The sequence below is a fragment of the Sus scrofa genome, chromosome 6, assembly GCF_000003025.6.
Source record: "Sus scrofa isolate TJ Tabasco breed Duroc chromosome 6, Sscrofa11.1, whole genome shotgun sequence".
Lineage (NCBI taxonomy): Eukaryota > Metazoa > Chordata > Mammalia > Artiodactyla > Suidae > Sus > Sus scrofa.
The window spans coordinates 30,653,038-30,670,388 of NC_010448.4; the positions used below are offsets into that span (position 1 = coordinate 30,653,038).

Here is a 17,351-nt window from a genome sequence, read left to right on the forward strand (position 1 = left end):
GCTGCAGGGGCTTTGGGTGGAAATTTTTGTTGGCTTGAAACTTTTATGGACATGAAGGCATTTCAATGACCATTTATTTGAGTGAATTTTGGGGCATTCTCCAAAATGTGATACATTTATTGGCCAGGGAGGTAGAAAGCTTCCTGACTGGGTCTTTTCAGTGCAAACGATGAAGTGACTTTGAGTCTTTTTACACAAAGATAAAATTTGGGTGGGTCACTTTCCACTGCTGCGACCTGCCCGTGGAGAGGGGGTGGGTGCAGCTAATGCCTACTGGGGAGGGGGGCTTCTCCTCGACCCCCTACATGGCAGGCTTTTGTGTGCTCAGAGGAGAGCGAGCGTGGAGCACCAGGGACAAGGTGTGGCTGATGGGACCCGATAAACCCCACACAAAAAGCCAACTGTAGTGCTGAAAGGCTCTCCAGTGTAGCTCTTTAATTTCCTCGCTTAGAAATGTTTCTCCTCTTTTCAACCCCAGCCTTTATCTTAACTTCTAATCGGAGCAAAGCAGCAGCCTTTCAAATTGAACAAATAGGTTCCTCTGGCCGTGACAAGATGTACCTCATTTTCTCAGCCAGCCTTCAGCAAGGTCACACCTTTTTAATTTATTTTTCTGTAAGAAAAATCTACTTGCTGGATAGAACAAGGGCCAGATCTCGCTAGAGGTCATTTCTCGAGCTAGTCATAAAGTAGAATGGGATTAGAACCGTTTAATATCCTCGCCCTCACCTTGTGGCCCACCACGGGGACGGGGACGGAGGGAGCAGACGGGAGCTGGCGTGGTGACAGGGACACTCCCGCTGGATTGTTCCACCCTCGGCGGTGGGGGTAGGGGCTTTCCCCTTGGATTTATTTGTATTTCATCCATGGCTTTAACTCTCCAGAAAGTTGTTATTCAAAAATGTTAACGAAAGATTCATGGATAGGTTTAACATTTTCTAATAAAACACAAAAAAACAAAAACAAAGAGAGAGAGAGACAGACAGAAGATAGTTTGCTTCTAATTTATTTAAGCTAATTTCTTTGTTCAGAGACCTTGCCCACCATCTCAACTTTAAAAATGATTCCCAGATAATTTTTTTCTGGTCATGTAAAAATGGAAGTGAATGATTTTTCCTCTGAAATCAAAGTCCTCATTCCTTAAGTTTTAATCATTGGATCATTCATCAAACTATCCAGCCAAGGCTTTTTCTTCAGTTCGCATTATGTAACTCTATTTCTCTGACTCCAAAATTAGTTACCATGTACATTCACGTAAATACACAGAAAAATGTCTGGAAGGATGTACATGAACCTTTACCAGTAATTACTTCTGGGGAGGCACCTAAGGCTGGTAGAGAAAAGGGGACGCCATTGATTTACCCCGTTATTTGAATGCTTTACAGTAATAACGCATTCATATTAAACATTTAAAAAAATAAACAAAAATAATTGTTTTGGAGAACTAAGACCATGCCAGAATGGATGGCAAATAAATAAAAGCCACCTATAATTATCTCACCTTCTAGGGAAAATTATTGATGACATTTTGTGGTATTTCTTCCCACCAGTCATCCGCGTATTTTTCTAACTCTATGTCTCCATTTCCTTAAATATTCTTTTAAAATTGTGTATCCAGTGCGTGTGCAGTATTCCATCCTATACGCATACCTAATGCATTTCGACGTTTTAAAACCTGCGTGCTGTTTTGGATTCGTGGTTACTATTAAAGGGACCACTGTAATGAACAGGCTTATCTAGACACATGTGGGTACATCTCAGGTCATTTTCTTAAGCTGGAGAAAATTCCTAGAAGGGGAGTGATTAGTTCAAAGCAGGGAATATATTCAAGACTATTGATACATTTTGCCAAATTAAACTCCAGGAGCAGTAATATTCATTTATATTACTACCAGCCGTATTTCAGTGTGTCTGTTATACTTTTTCCTTTTTGCTGGCTCTTAGAATTTGGTGAGGGAAGTCGTCATTGTTTTAATTGGCATGTTTTAGTTATAGTGATGTTAAATACTTGTCATTAGTTTATGGGTTATTGGAGTTTCTTCTCTCGTGACTCAGCTGTTTGGATTCTTTAATCATTTGTTTACTGGGGTTTTCATTTTGTTCACTGATTTGTAAACCCTCTTTAGAGTTTAAAGATATTAATCCTTTGTATATATTGTGTGTTCTAACCTATTTTGATATCTACCTTTTGATTTTAATTATTTTTAAAGTGCTTTTTCCATTTTTATGCATTCGGGCTCACCACTCAGCTCCTTTGTGATATTTTCATTTGCATTTATGTTTTGAAATTCTTTTCTTTTCTTTCCTTCCTTCCTTGCTTTCCTTCTTTCTTTCTTTTGTCTTTTTAGGGCTACACTCGCAGCATGTGGAAGTTCCCAGTCTAGGGGTCAAATCAGAGCTACAGCTGCCGGTCTACCCTACAGCTCACAGCAACACCAGATCCTTAACCCACTGAGCGAGGCCAGGGATCAAACCCAGGTCCTCCTGGATGCTAGTTGGGGTCGTTAACCACTGAGCCAGGATGGGAATTCCTTGAAATATCTTTTCTAACCTAAAAACATACAGCTATTTCCTATCCTAGTCAGATACTTCTCTCTTTATATTTTATGTAACTCTGTGTTGATTCAGAATCTTTTTGTATACAGTGTAAGAAACAAACTGTATTTGTCTCAAGAGAAAACCAATTTTTCTAAACCTGCTAACTATTCATTTTTCTCAAGAATTTGAAATTCTAAAAACCCGAGTCCTGTTTCATTGATTTGTCTGTGTTTATGTGGACAATGTGCTGGTTTAATCATTGTAGTTCTTATTTGTCACTTTATTATTCATTATTCTTCCTTTCCACAACATCTTCCATAGTCTTGCCCATTTAATTTGCAGATGAATTTTAAGATTTCCCTGTCATTTGGTGGGTTGCCAATAAACGTTTCATACTTAACCAGTAAACATTTTTGATCATGCTAAAGAATAACTAATTTCATTGGAACTGAATGAAAACCTCTGATTGGGAAGTACTGACTTTTATGCGCTATTAACTTTCCCATCCATGGATCTGATTTGTTGCTTCATCTTTGTTTAAAAAAATTGTGTTCCTCAATAATGTTTCTTTCTTTTTTTTTCCACATGGGCCTCAAATAATGAATGTTCCTGGTGGAGAGAGAGAGAAGCAGATGGATTGGGGAGATAGATAAGATTCACGATTCATAGGCTTTGCTAGTAGATCAGTCATGGGAGGTTAGGGGGAAGGCTTGGCTGGATAACAGGAGAATGAATGGTACCATTCACTAAGATAAGGAACATCAGAAGAGAACCAGATTTGTGGGGGGAAAGATCTACAGTTTGGTTTTAGATATGTGAATTTTTTTTTTTTTTTTTTTTTTTTTTTTTTTTTAGGGCCACACTAGTGGCATATGGAAGTTCCCAGGCTAGGGGTCCAATTGGAGCCACAGCTATCAGCCTTCGCCACAGCCACAGTAATGCCAGATTCAAGCTGCCTCTGTGATTGACACCACAGCTCACAGCAACCAGGTCCTTAACCCACTGAGAGAGGCCAGGGATCAAACCTGCATCCTCATGGATCCTAGTCGGGTTTGTTACCACTGAGCTACAGTGGGAACTCCTGGATGTGTGAACTTTGAGATGACTTTGTGACATCCAAGTAGACACAGGCGAGTTAGCAGTTGGATTAAAGTGTAGGTTGAAAGTGCTGCAGAAAGGGCTGAGCAAAAAGTCCACATTTATGAGTCATCTGCAAATGGGTGGTAATTAAAGCAAGACATTACCCAGAGAGAGAGTGTGTGTGATAAGGGAAATATGCACAGGACTGAGCCTTTCTGGCTGGGCAGATGTTGAGCCTGCGAAGGAGACAGAGAGCAGGGTGTGTGGAAAGTCACTAAAGCCAAGGCAAGAAAGGGTCTCAATTTCATCTACAGCCAACTGGTTTTTGACAAGGAAGCCAAGAGCATTCAATGGGGAAAGAGTAGTCTTTTCAACAAATGATGCTGAGATAATTGGATATTTAGCACAAAAGAATGGAGTTGAACACTTACTTCATTTTCCATAGAGGAAAATTAACTCCGAGTGGATCAACAAGCTAAATATAAGAGCTAAACCATAAAAGTCTTTAAAACACCATTTTAAGATACTACACACAAATCATTGACTGTTCCTCAAATTCCAAAAGAGTATTTGGAGGTCCATGTGGTGGTTAAGTTTTGGTTACAAGTTACAGAAATGGATTCCGGTGAGTTTATGTGAAAAGGAGTGAATTACTGGAGGAAGCCTCAGGAATTTAGTAAAAGTCAAGAAAATCAAGGAGTTCCCATCTTGGCTGGGAATCATGAGATTGTGGCTTCGACCCCTGGCCTCGCTCAGTGGGTTAAGGGTCTGGCGTTGCCGTGAGCAGTGGTGTCGGTCGCAGATGCGGCTTGGATCTGGCATTGCTGAGGCTGTGGTGTAGGCTGGCAGCTGTAGCTCCAGTTTGACCCCTAGCCTGGGAACCTCCATATGCTGCAGGTGTGGCCCTAATATGACAAAAGACCAAAAAAAAAAAGAACTCTCTAATAGTGAAATGTGCCAGGGTTAAAAAAAAAAAAAAAAAGAAAATCAAGACCTGGGAATGGGATAGAAACAGGCATCTGAATTATCCTGGGGGGAACCAAGAAAGTCTATTGGTTTATTCAGTTTTTTCTCCTTCCCTTCTTTCTCCCCTCTCTACCCAATCTCCCTCTCTCTCTCTCTCACACACACACACACTTACACATACATACACATTTTATGTCTGCTTCAATATCTTCTTTATCTGTATTGTTGGATTTCTCCACTTCTCATTCTGAGTGTTGAAACACGACCAACAAGAGTTCCCAGGTTTGTACATGTTCAGTGTCTTCCAATCTTGGTTCTATTTCCAAGAGAAATGCTAGAGAAGGGCTCTGATTGGCCCACACTGGGTCATCTGCTCCAGCTTGGACCAACCATTTGCTACATTTTACTAAGACTGTGATACTTACATAACGATGTATAGGTAGTGGGTGGGGGAAGAGCAGTTCCCTGAACTACGTGTAAAAGTGGGTACTTAGCAAATAAGTTTAATTTTCTCTAAAAAGGAATAGTCCAAAACTTATGAATTTAGAAGAAAGTGGCTAATTTTCAAACATTCAAACTATCTTAAGGAACAATTAGCATGATTTGATTCAAGCTCCCTTGATCAAGCCTTTGCAAATGAGAGCTACTTGAGTCATCTCTGATTGCTATAGGATGCTATTTTCAACACAAGTACAAATTTGTACAATAACTTATTTTTGAAAAAACTTGGGCAGATTTGTTGTAGCTCTATTGTAGTAGGTTGGCCTTGAAAGAGGATATCGTAATAGTCAGGCATCAGAGTAGAAAATGCTACATAATCAGGTGACAGTGCAGTTTCTAAATCGTGGCCAACACAGAGACAATTTTCCATGATGACTATCAAGTGTTCAACAAAAGCAAAGCAGATGCTCTTATCTTGCGCAGTAGTTTGACTTAGTAACAGCATTCAACTATTAGGAATTCAGACTCACAAATAAAAACTTGGACTAGAGAGGGATTCATTTTCTTCTCATAAAATGAAATCCTGAGGAAGGCAGCCCAATGCTGATGCAGCAGTGACAATATGTGCCCAGACTATCTCTTTGGCTATTTCTACCTATCTCCACCCAAGCTCTTTGGCCATTTCTAGCACATTATGTCCATCTTAAGTTTGCCTCAGCATCACAGGATGGCCCCTGCTGTGCCAACCATCACATCTATGTTTTAGAAAAGAAGGAGGAGAAAGAGGGTGAGGCAAAAGGGCCCCTACCAATTGAGTCAGCACATTTTTAAGAAATTTCTCAGGAACTCCACCCAACAGTGTCTACTTATTTCTGTTTCTAGAACTTAGTCATGAGACCACCTCTATGTGCAAGGGAGGCTGGAAAACAGAGATTTTGATTGGCTGCTATGCTGTCTTTTCCCTCAAATTTTTTATGGAAAAGAAGAGATGGGATGATGAGTTGGTAACCAGAGCTTGTCTTACCTAGTTTGCTTCCTTTTGACATTTTTCTGTTTCCATATTGACATTGATGATTCTCCCATAGCTGCATGCTACTCTGTTCCCTGCCTTGGAATGATCCATTTTTGTGGTTTCATTTGTTTATTCATCTAACTAATATCTGTTGAGCACCAACTGTGTGGCTGCCCTTGGCAATGTGACACTGGACGAAGTTAAACAAAAGTCCTCATTCTCACAGAGTTTCATTTTAGTGAGAGAAAAGATGATAAATAAGAAAATAAAACAAAATAAATTCTGTGCTCTATGGTCACAAGTGCGAAGGCAAAGACAAGACATGAGGGCAGAGGGATGTGAATGAAGCATTGGAGTAATGGTTGTTGAAATTGTTAGAAATGAAAGCCCAAGAAAAGCTCATTGATTTGGGAAATAGGAAGTCAGGGAGCTAGCTCCAGGAAGAGCATTTCAAGGAGAGGAAACTGCAGGTGCAAAGGCCCTGTGGTGGGAGTGTCTGTGGTGTGTTGGAAGAATGGAAAGGCACAAGCAGAGGAAGTAATTGGTGATAAATCACACAGAGAGCAGGGAGCTGATCACTTGAGCATCAGAGACCCCACAAGGGACAACAGCTCTCATTATTGTGCCTTGTATCCTTCCTGGAATTTCTAGATAATCCATAAAGCTTTAGCTTTAGCTTTATTTTACTATTTTTTTTAGATTACAGAGGAGTTGATTTACAATATTATACTTGTTTCAATTGTACAACTTAGTGATTCAATACTCTCATAGATTATACTCCATTTAAATATTTCACTATTTGTTTAAAGAAAATATCAGGTTTATGGGCTGATTGCCAGCATTGGGTGAATATTTCTGCTTCTATCTCATCAGCTTTAATAAAATTAGACTCATACCTTTATTCTCCCCAAACACACACAGACACACACACACAGACACATACACACACATTTGCAAATACTTTGTATTTTATTTTTTAAGGTAGCCTTGCTACTCACCAGCTGGCTGTGCTGGTGCACATTTTTATGTTCTCAGGTTTTTGTAGAAATTGAGCGATATGGCCTGATGTGGTTGACATGAGTGGGTGAGAAGATGATGATATGTGAGAAACATATTAAATATGAAGGCGATCCTTGTACAAAGGGATTTCAACCAGTGGGTTTAAAAATGGGAACCAACCCAGCGGCAGATGGAGTTACTTAGAAGTAGTTAGAGAAGGAATTCAAAGTGCAAGCTGAAACACAAACCTGGATTAAACCTCACCAATACGAAGGAACTTTCATTATGAAGTTTGTTTTCATTTTTTTCTCTCTCTCCAAATCCCAGCCCCAAACTGTACGTCTCAGATGAATAGGGAGCAAGTGTAATTAACAGAATAGAGCAGTAAAAGGAGAATTATGGGATATGGAAAGCATTTAAATATGATTCATGGGTTTGGAGAGATTGCAAACATGTGATAGATGCTCGGAAGAGGCCATCGGAGAGGTTGTGCTGAGAGCTCAATTGGGAAATGACTAAAGCATGGCCCTGAATCTTGGCAGTTCGTATAATTAAAAGACTAAATATTTTATAAAGATGAAGCAAGTAAGATTTCACCAGCGCCACTCTCTGTGCCAGAAGTCATTAAACACCCACCAAAAACGCACGTGCATTTTCTCCCTGGGAGGCAGGATGTCTGCTTCTTGCCTCCGGAAGTCAGGACTGGATGGTACCGTGCTTACCTGATTGTTGAGTGGATTGCCAGTGGCAGGAATCAGAAACTAAGTGGCAGCCAGGTCCTTGGCTCCATGGTGGATGGAACCAGGATCCAAGCTGGCATTCTATAAGAAAAAACCCACCCCAAACCTCTCATGCCACTTACCCTCTCACCAGCCCCAGGATATCAGCACAGGCCATGCCCACGATGTGAAAGATGAAACCCCAAGGCTTCCTAAAGAAAACATAGAATAATTTTAGCATCTTGGAGCTGGCCAGGATTCCTTAGATAGGACGCAAGACGAACTAACCATAAAACGGAAGGCTTGATAAATTGAACTTGAATCAAAATGAAAACCTCTTCTTATTGAAAGAAACTGTTGTGAAAATTAAAAAGCTAACCACAGACTAGGAGAAAATCTTCCCAAAATATATAAACTTATCCACAATATAGAAAGATTCCTAGGAATCATTAACAAAAATTATAAACAACCCAACTTTATTTTATTGTTTTCAATGTAATTTAATTTTTATTTGATGTGGGAGTATAGTTGATTTACAATGTTGTGCTAGTTTCAACAATCTAATTTTAAAACGGGCAAAACAAAACAGAAACAAACCAAAAAATGGCCAAAAGACTTGAGCTGGATCTTCATAAGAGAAGGCATATGAATAACCATAAGAGTATGAACAGGTAGAATTCCCAGCGTGGCTCAGTGGTTAATGAACCCAACTAATAGCTATAAGGATTCAGGTGGGTTACGGATCTTGGTGTTACTGTGAGATGCAATGTAGGTCACAGACGTGGCTCGGCTCCATCGTTGCTGTGGCTGTGGTGTAGGCTGGCAGCTGTAGTTCTGATTTGACCCTAGCCTGGGAATCATATGCTGCGGTGAGCACTAAAAATGAAAAGACAAAAAAAAAAAAAAAGAATATGAAAACGTCAATATGTTATTCATCAAAAATAAAGAACTACCTGGTGAATAGCGTTATGGTATGTTAGCACTCAGAAGGATGGCTCAACTAAAGAAGTTTGGAGCTATCGCTGTGGTTACCCTCATCTTCCACCTCCCGCTGGCGGTCACCTCTTGGTCTGTTTCCCCTTAATGTCACCAATGACTCTGCTCCTTAACCTTAGCTTCTGTCTCGGGAAAGTTTCTCTCCAACTCTTCCGTCCACTCTTGTTTTTTTTTTTTCCCACTCGATGGCAGTAAAGCCCATCTGCTGACACTGGGTTGTGGTGACGGAAAGTGCGGTGTTTATTGGAGGCACCGAGCAAGGAGTACAAGGCAGCTAGTACTCAAAACACCTAAAGTCCCCAAAGGGTTTCAGGAGAGGTTTTTTTATTTTTAGTTTTACAGCCGCACCTGTGGCATATGGAAAGTCCCGGGCTATAGGTGGAATGGGAGACGCAATTCAACTACACTTTGACTTATGCTACGGCTTGCAGCAATGCCCGATTGTTTTTTTTTTTTTTTTTTTTTTTTTTTTTTTTTTTTTGGCGCTCCGGCATATGAGTTCCAGCTATGGCAATCGACTGTAGCACCAGCCACCCAGCCACAGCAACCAACTACCATCTGCACCACCCACCACCACCATCGAACCCACACAACAACACGCACCTCATGCTGTCGGCTCCTGCCACGCAATCCCCGATTCTTAAATCACTGAGCAAGCCCAGGGATTGAACCCACATCCTCATGGATCCTATGTCATGTTCTTCATCCACTGAGCCACAACAGGAACTCTCAGGAAAGCATTTTTAAAGGCCAAGTGAGGAAGAGGAGATGTACCGTAGTCATCAGCTCAGGCACGGTTCTCTGATTGGTTGAGGCTGAGGTCACAGGTGGTGTCACAGGGTGGACATGATCAATTCTGGGGGCCGGGGAATCATCGAAGAGTTAACTCTTCCATTTGGTGGGGGTTTTGGCCTCAGTAAAACGAATCAGGAAATGTGCATCATTAGCACATTAGCTGGGTGCTGCAGAGAGAAGCTAAAGCAGAGGTGGTGGGTGGGGAGTGGGCAGGGGTCTGTCCTGGAAGGCTCCATAGGATTCTGCTCCTCTGCACTGGTCTTGTCTCTCAGTGTCCTCATCTGGGATAATAGCTGGGTCTGGGTCGTAGGCTCACAAAGATGAAATGACTTTATGGATGCAAAGCACTGGGACCAGTTCCTGGCGCAAGTCTTCATCATTTGGCCAGTGGCTCAAGGCCTGGTTCGTAATTTTTCTGCCACCACTTCCTCCCAACCCAGGCCCCCCTCTGCCTCCCTGTCCTCTTCTGAAACATAGCATTCGTAATAGTACCATGGTGTGTAGGTCTCATGGCCCCTGACACATCTGCCCTTTGAGGACAAGAGCACTTTGTGGACATCTAAATCTGAATATCTCCTGGTTCCAGCAAAGAGGGTGTTGGGTTGAATGAAAGAATGCCTATTAGCTACTCTTGTTCAAGGCCAGGTCTAAGAGATCTCCCACCCCCAAACCCCAGAGTGCATGTAACCCTGCATCCTGGTTGTTTAGCTTCAGGATTTGAAACTGGCAGCAGTGTGACGGGGAGGGAGATGCAAATTCAAGCAGCATCCATAGCTGGCCTCAGGAAAGCCCAGTTTGCTGGAAAATGAGTCACGGAAGAGCAGAAATGCTCAGAGAAGTAAACACCCTCAGAGGCAAACATTTTTGGGGGGTGGTTATTGTACTACTCAGAAGTTTATTACAGAAGTCCATCTAGATAGCTTTTGTTTGTTTGTTTTTTGGTGGCTTGAACTGTCTAGGAAAGACTGCTCAATTTTAAGCAGGAAACAAGCTTTCTTTTCCTGCTTGGCACTCCTGGCCTCTGTCTTCTATCCCCTGTCATCGGTGCATACCGAAAATACTAAACGATCCCAGCGTCCTGGTCCCTCTGACCCTCCTGAAGAAGATCAGGATTGTCGCTTCTGTCCCTCTGTAGGCCAGTTACCCTCACACTGAAATTCTCTGTGGCCCAACCCCCGGGCCAGACTTCCCACAGACTGTGAGGTTGGTCACAAGGAGGCCACGGTTGGGGGGGAGCGGATTTTGCAAGCCTGGGGGCGCATGCTCAGACTCGTGCCCCAGGAATGGCGCGTCATCTTTCAAACCATAGAACAGTGTGTGTCTTTGTTCGGGGGAGGATGAATCCATCAGGAGACCCACCTCTGGGGCTGGTGGCGTGGTGATTCACATCCAAAAGCTGTTTATTTCAAGCCTCGTGGGAAACTCCAGAACTGAAGTAGGTTTTTCACACAGTCGGAGTCTGGGTTTTTGCCTACGTCTGCTTCCCCACCCCCTTTCTCTCCAACAGGAAAACTGAAGACAAAAATTACCCCAAGGTTGTTCTCATTGAACTGAAGGAGCTGGTTGAAGGGCTTATAATTCCACAGGTGAACCCGGGTCCAATGCAGCACAAGCATCACCACTTCCCCTGCTGTAAACACTGATTATTCCTGTCCTCTTCATCCGCATCCTTCCATCTGGCATCTGCAAAGGGAGAAAGCCAAGCCATTCAGAATATTCTCTGTTACCTAGAGACAGCAACAGAGCGTTAAGAAAAATCTAGAATGACATAAAATGGTACATCATATGCTGCAGTGTATATCACTTCCAGTTAAGCTGCAAAGGCTTCTGTTGCAATTAGGACTTTATTCAAATCAATACTTACGACGCCTGGAAATAGAGATGGAAAGGCCAGAAGGCAGCACACAGCAGGCCATGCAAAGCACCTTCCCAATAAATATGCAAGAACGTCTCCACCACGGAATCTATTGCTCCCGTGAAGTCAGCATAAATATGTGAGGTACTTAACAACACCCACTGCATGTATATTGGCAATTTGTCAGCGTGCTAGCAGTAGGAATCGAATGCCAAGTGCCTGGTGTTGGGCTGGTGTCATTTTTTTTTTTTCCCCCAGAAAACCGGTACAGGAAATTGCTAACTCTGCTTAATTCTTTTGAATTAAAACTACCCACATGTTTTCCTGAATGAAATGAACCACAAACACTCAGAGAAACCTCCTCCCCATCTTTCCCCAACCCTACCACCCATCCCAGGGGTCCTCACAGTCTCAGCTTCCTCTCCAAAGGCTAGCCTAGTTTGATAGATAGCTTTTGTTTCTTTCATTCAATCAGCCCTCAGACAACAATCTCAATTTTCCTCCAGGGTAACTGCCCCTCCCATATCCTCAGCCAATGGTAGCCTGAGTGGTGTTGACTCCACCCTCAGCCTGTGTTTCAATGTGGCCAATCAGAGACTAACGTTCCTCTGGCCCTAGGGATTGGTTTGGAGAGACCTGTTACTTGATTTGGGCCAATGAGAGTCAAGCCTAGGAATTTTTTTTTTTTTTTAAGCATCTTGGAGAAAAGAAGCTCTCTCTCTGTAGGAGGAGCTCTGAAGAGTGAACCTGGAGCTATCTACAACCACCATATGGAGAAAATCTGCCTGAGAGTGAAGCCAACATAGAGGTGAAGTGGACTCAACTGAGTCCTAATATTTTTTGAACCACTGGAACAAGCCATGCTTGAAGACAGTAATCTTAATTTTTAACTATAAGAACACGTTTAAAATTATTATTATTTTTGTTTGTTTAGCAGGTTGAGTTGTATTTTCTGTCACTCACAACTGATAAACTAACAGATATGCTCTAAATCCCAGGAACGCACACACTATTCTTTCTAGTGCTCATGTTAGACTAGTGAAACTAAATGGCTCTGTAAGTTAAAAAAAAAAAAATGGAATTATTTTAAAAGGAAAATGGGATGCTGTGGCAGACAGAGGGCACTGCATGTGTCATCCGTCTTCCTGAAGTTAGGGTCACTCACTTGTGCGCCTCCCCTCACCTCGTTCAATCTCTACTTCATGTAGGAGCGATGCGTCATGCCTTCTCACTAGAACCCATGTCTCGGTCCTTTCTGAGTTTCAGTATTTAGCTGCTTGGCATGAAGGAGATGCTTGATGTGTGACTCTGGGGACAGCACTTAGCCTCCTTGGGCCTCCTCCTCCTCATCAGTAAAACAGGCTTCCAGTGGAGATGTTGGTTCAGGCTGTGTGTTCTGCAGTGGGAATGACACATGGGCAGCCCTAGGCAGCTGGAGAGGAAACCAACATCGCGAAACAAGAAAACAAACTTCTGTCTATGCAGCTTAGATGGAGCTAAAAGGTGAACTCTGACTTTTTGATCCTACTCCAGTGCAATATTTTCCATGAGGAGGGAAGACTTGCTTTAATCAACATTCCCACAAACTCTTTTTAGTAGAGCCACTGCTCCTTGGCTCCCTGTTCTATGTAGTGTCCATGAGTTTGTGTTATTTCTGCAAAAACGGCAGTTGGGGAAGGAGAGAGACTCACTTTGATTTGCTGTGTATCACTGACATGTGTTAGTTCTCTCAGCCACAAGGTAGCTCAAACACTCCCGTGCTGTAGGCACACGTCTCTGGAGCAAAAGGAGGGTCTGAGTCTCTTGTTAGGGTTATGATCAGAATCACAGCAAATAACTGCTTTGCTGTTTTGCTGTCTGTACAGTCTTGTCTTTCAGCTCTGAGCTATCAGCTTTCCTATTACCCCCAATGCCATTTCGCCAGCACAGCCGGTTCCAAATGGCACCAGGCAGTGAGTGAGCTTGAAGGTTGGGTCTCCGCTGTTGTAGCAGATGTAACTCTTGTTGAATAACACATGTGCCCCTTTAGCGTCTCCCGGTGACTTCAGCCTGAAAGGACAGGTTAAGGGACCATCGTTCTTTGCGGGGAGATATTTCATCTGCTAAATCATTTTTCAGTGAAACAATCAAAGCTGCTGTGTACAGCTACAAAGCGTGGGCAGGGTGAAGCTGGGAAGGAGCTGGGTTGATAGGCAATCTGGCTTGGGTTACAGCTATATGTAGGTGAAATGCGACTCCAGAAATGACTGTGAGAGTCCCAATTTTGACGCAGAAGTGGATCGAAGCCTAGGCAGCTGGCAAAGCCAGGCCCTTCTGAGCCCAGCACCTAAGGATATTATTGGAACTTTCCAAGTGTCTATATGCAGGACTCGCCCTGGCTCCTTTTCCTCAGGGGTGATGGACTTCATCTTCCAACTGAAGTAAGTCCCATGAAAGTAGAGAATTTGGGGGATTTTTGTTAACTGCTCTTTCCCCAGTGTCTTGAATGGGACCTGGAAGATATCAGGTGCATATAAATTTTTGTTGCAAGAAAGAATCACTCCATTGGCTGGCTCAAGTCTCCTTTGGGTGCTTATAGTATTGAGAAGGAACCGTCTAATGTGCAGGAACAGATTATTGAACACCTCGAGAGAAAAGCAGTGTCCTTTTGGAGTTCCTGCTGTGGATCAGTGGTAATGAACCTAACTAGTATCCATGAAGATATGGCTTCGATCCCTGGCCTGCTCAGTGGGTTAAAGATCTGGCGTTGCTGTGAGCTATGGTGTACGTCACAGTTGCAGCTCGGATCTGGTGTTGCTATGGCTGTGGTGTAGGCCGGCAGCAGCTACAGCTCTGAGTCGACCCCTAGCCTGGGAACCTCCATATGCCACAGGGTGGCCCTAAAAGACAAAAAAAAAAAAAAAAAAAAAAAAAAAAGCAGTGGTCTTTTCAATCACAGCTGTGGTTTTATATGGAGATTTCACAAGTTCACACTCTTAAACAGCTTGACGGTAGTGGCACAACCACACCCTGTGTTCTGGTAGCCTAAGGGCTGGGTTCCTGCAGCTCAGACACGTGTGGGGATCCAGCCTGCTTTGCATCAAAATGTAATGAAAGGAGTTCCCTTTGTGGCTCAGCGGAAACGAATCTGACTAGTATCCATGAGGACGCAGGTCCCATCCCTGGCCTCCCTCAGTGGGTTAAGAATCTGGAGTGGCCATGAGCTGTGGTTTAGGTTGAAGATGCGGCTTAGATCTGGCCTTGCTGTGGCTGTGGTGTAGACTGGCAGCTATAGCTCCGATTTGAACCCTAGCCAGAGAACCTCCATATGCTGCGGGTGCGGCCCCAAAGAAAAAAAGACCAAAAAAAAAAAAAAAAAAATAATTACATTTCAAAACCAAATTTGTGATTACCAAAGGGGAAGCATGTGGGGAAGGATGGATTGGTAGTTTGAGATTGGCACAGACACTCTACTATGTACAAAATTGATCAGTAACAAGGATTGGGAGTTTGAGATTGGCACAGACACTCTACTATGTACAAAATTGATCAGTAACAAGGACCTACAATTTAGCTTAGGGTAATCTGTTCAATACTCTGACCTATACAGAGAAAGAATGCAAAAAATAATGGGTGTGTATGGCTGGTGAACTTTGTTGTGTACCTAAAACGAACACAAATTGTAAGTCACTTATACTCCAAAAAATTTTATTTAAAGATCAGTAAATAAAACAGATCACCAACAAGGACCTACTGTCTTCAGAGGAAACTGTACTCAATATTTTGTAATAACCTACAATGGAAAAGACTCTGAAAAAGTGTTAATATGGAACTGAATCACTGTGTGGTACACCTGAAACTAACATAATAATATATATATATATAGGGGTTCCCCACTGTGGCACAACAGGATTGGGATGGGAGGTGTCTCTGCAGTGCCAGGACGCAGGTTTGATCCCGGCCCAGCTCTAAGGGTTAAAGGATTCAGCACTGCCGCAGTGGCAGCTAGGTTGCGAATGAGGTTTGGATCTGGTCCCTGGCCCGGGAATTCCATATGCTATGAGAAGGCAAAAAATAAGTAATATATATATAAAACTAATTTAACTTATACATAACTATATATAATTAATATATATTTAACTATATATATATATATAATTAAATTAGTTGTTAATGGTTAAGCTCTGGCAGGTTTTAGAAGGCAATGTGAATTGCTGGGTCTTACACGTGAGTTCTTGTCTCAAGGTCTACTTCCAGGGGAACTCAAACTACAATAATTTTCCGAGGTACCTGTTACTTGGGAAAACTGGGTCTTCCAGCCTGTCTGGTCTGTGTCATTGGCCAGGCCTTGGGAATGGAATGGCTTTGGAGTCCAAGGGCCTCTTTGGGGGTCAGTATAAGATGTGGTGATTAGCCTAAGCTTTTAGAGAATTCTCTGCTAATTTTGGAAAGTGAAGGTGGGGGTAGGGGTGATAGATTCCTTCCATCCCCATGCATTCATTTGCATTTAAATTTGAACTTGAAATTAAGGCTTTTAGAAACTTTTAATTTCTATTTAATTATAAGAACTTCACTGCAGGGTATCTATCTGATTTAAAAGAATAATTAAAATTTAAGTATAGCTGCAGTGATTTGCCACAGCGTATGTCTGTCCTTTAAAACATTAAGCAACAGAAAATAATTTGTGGCCGGAGGTGCTCTATATGTAAATTCCCACAAGAATAGAATTTGGTGATAGAGAAATTCAGATTATGAAAAACACATTGCACGTCTGAAAATCGGTGCCTAATAAATGCCTTAGTTGTTACCATTACTTCTCTTAATATCCTCAATTAAACGATTTAAAATAGAACAATAGATAAGCAAGATCAATTAATTTTATAAGATGATCAAAGGAATGTGGTCCAGCATTGTCGAAGCTGTAAACGTGATAATAGTTTTATCAGACAAGAAAAATAACTTGAAGTGGCTCAAACCTTAGTCGTTTATGCTCAGAGGGGTTTCATTTGTGATGAATCAAATTGTCTTTTGTAATAGGGAGAGTTTTAGGACCTGCCCATTCATTTGAGGAAAATAATTCAGGCATTAAAATAGATGCTCTTCTCAGATGCACTTGTGTGTCAACCATGAGAAGCAATAACAACCATCAAAATAGCTGGATCCTGGAACCTGTTGGAAGGAGGCTGCAGGAGGGGCCAGGGAACTGCCAGTGGCAGTGAGATTGACCCTCCTGAGAACTCAGAGAAGGGCTCTGGCTCTGCTTGGGGATCGGAGGTCTAGGCTGGAGGCCAAATGCAAGCTACAGACTAGGCAGTGATTCTCTGCTCAGATGAAGGACGTGCCATCGGGAATGGGAGAACGGCAGGGTGAAGGGCAGGATCACTTCTGAAAGGCTACATTTATCTGCAGTGTGGATTGAGGTTAAGAAGGATTCAATTATTTATACCCTTTTGCCTTTCAAAAAGGAAATTGGTAGCTCCCCCCCAAAGGTCAGAAACAGTAAGAGAACAGAAAAAGCAAAGCTGGGTATAGGGGGGTGGTGGATTACGATTACGGCGACTCAGTTTAAGCTAAGGGAAAAGGTTTGCCATTGAAAAAGATTTTTGACATTTTCTAAAATTTTTTTTCTTTTTATGACTGCACCCGTGGCACATGGAAGTTCCTGGGCTGCCAGTCGGATCAGAGCTGCAACTGCCAGCCTACACCACAGCCGCAGCAACACTGGATCTTAGCCACATCTGCAGTCTGTGCCACAGCCACAGCAATGGCAAATCCCAGCGGCATCTGCGTGTGACCTAAGCCACAACTTGTGGCAACTCTGGATCCTTAACCCACTGAGAAAGGCCAGGGATCAACCCGCATCCTCACGGACACTAGGCTGGGTTCTTAACCCACTGAGCCACATCGGGAACTCCTAAAAAAAGGATTTTTGGTTTGGAGTTTCCTGGCAATCAAAGTGAAAAGTGAGGCC

At 42.6% G+C, this 17,351-nt stretch overlaps 1 long non-coding RNA gene across 3 annotated transcripts in view; it reads right to left on the reverse strand.

Moving 5' to 3' along the window:
* Positions 4,757-17,351, reverse strand: part of LOC110260952 — a 193,376-nt gene continuing 180,781 nt past the window's right edge. For all 3 annotated transcript variants that reach the window (XR_002344595.1, XR_002344593.1, XR_002344592.1), the window contains 2 exons: positions 11,076-11,229; positions 4,757-7,967 (listed from right to left, as the gene is read on the reverse strand). This is a non-coding gene — a long non-coding RNA (uncharacterized LOC110260952). The remainder of the gene's footprint in view (positions 7,968-11,075; positions 11,230-17,351) is intronic.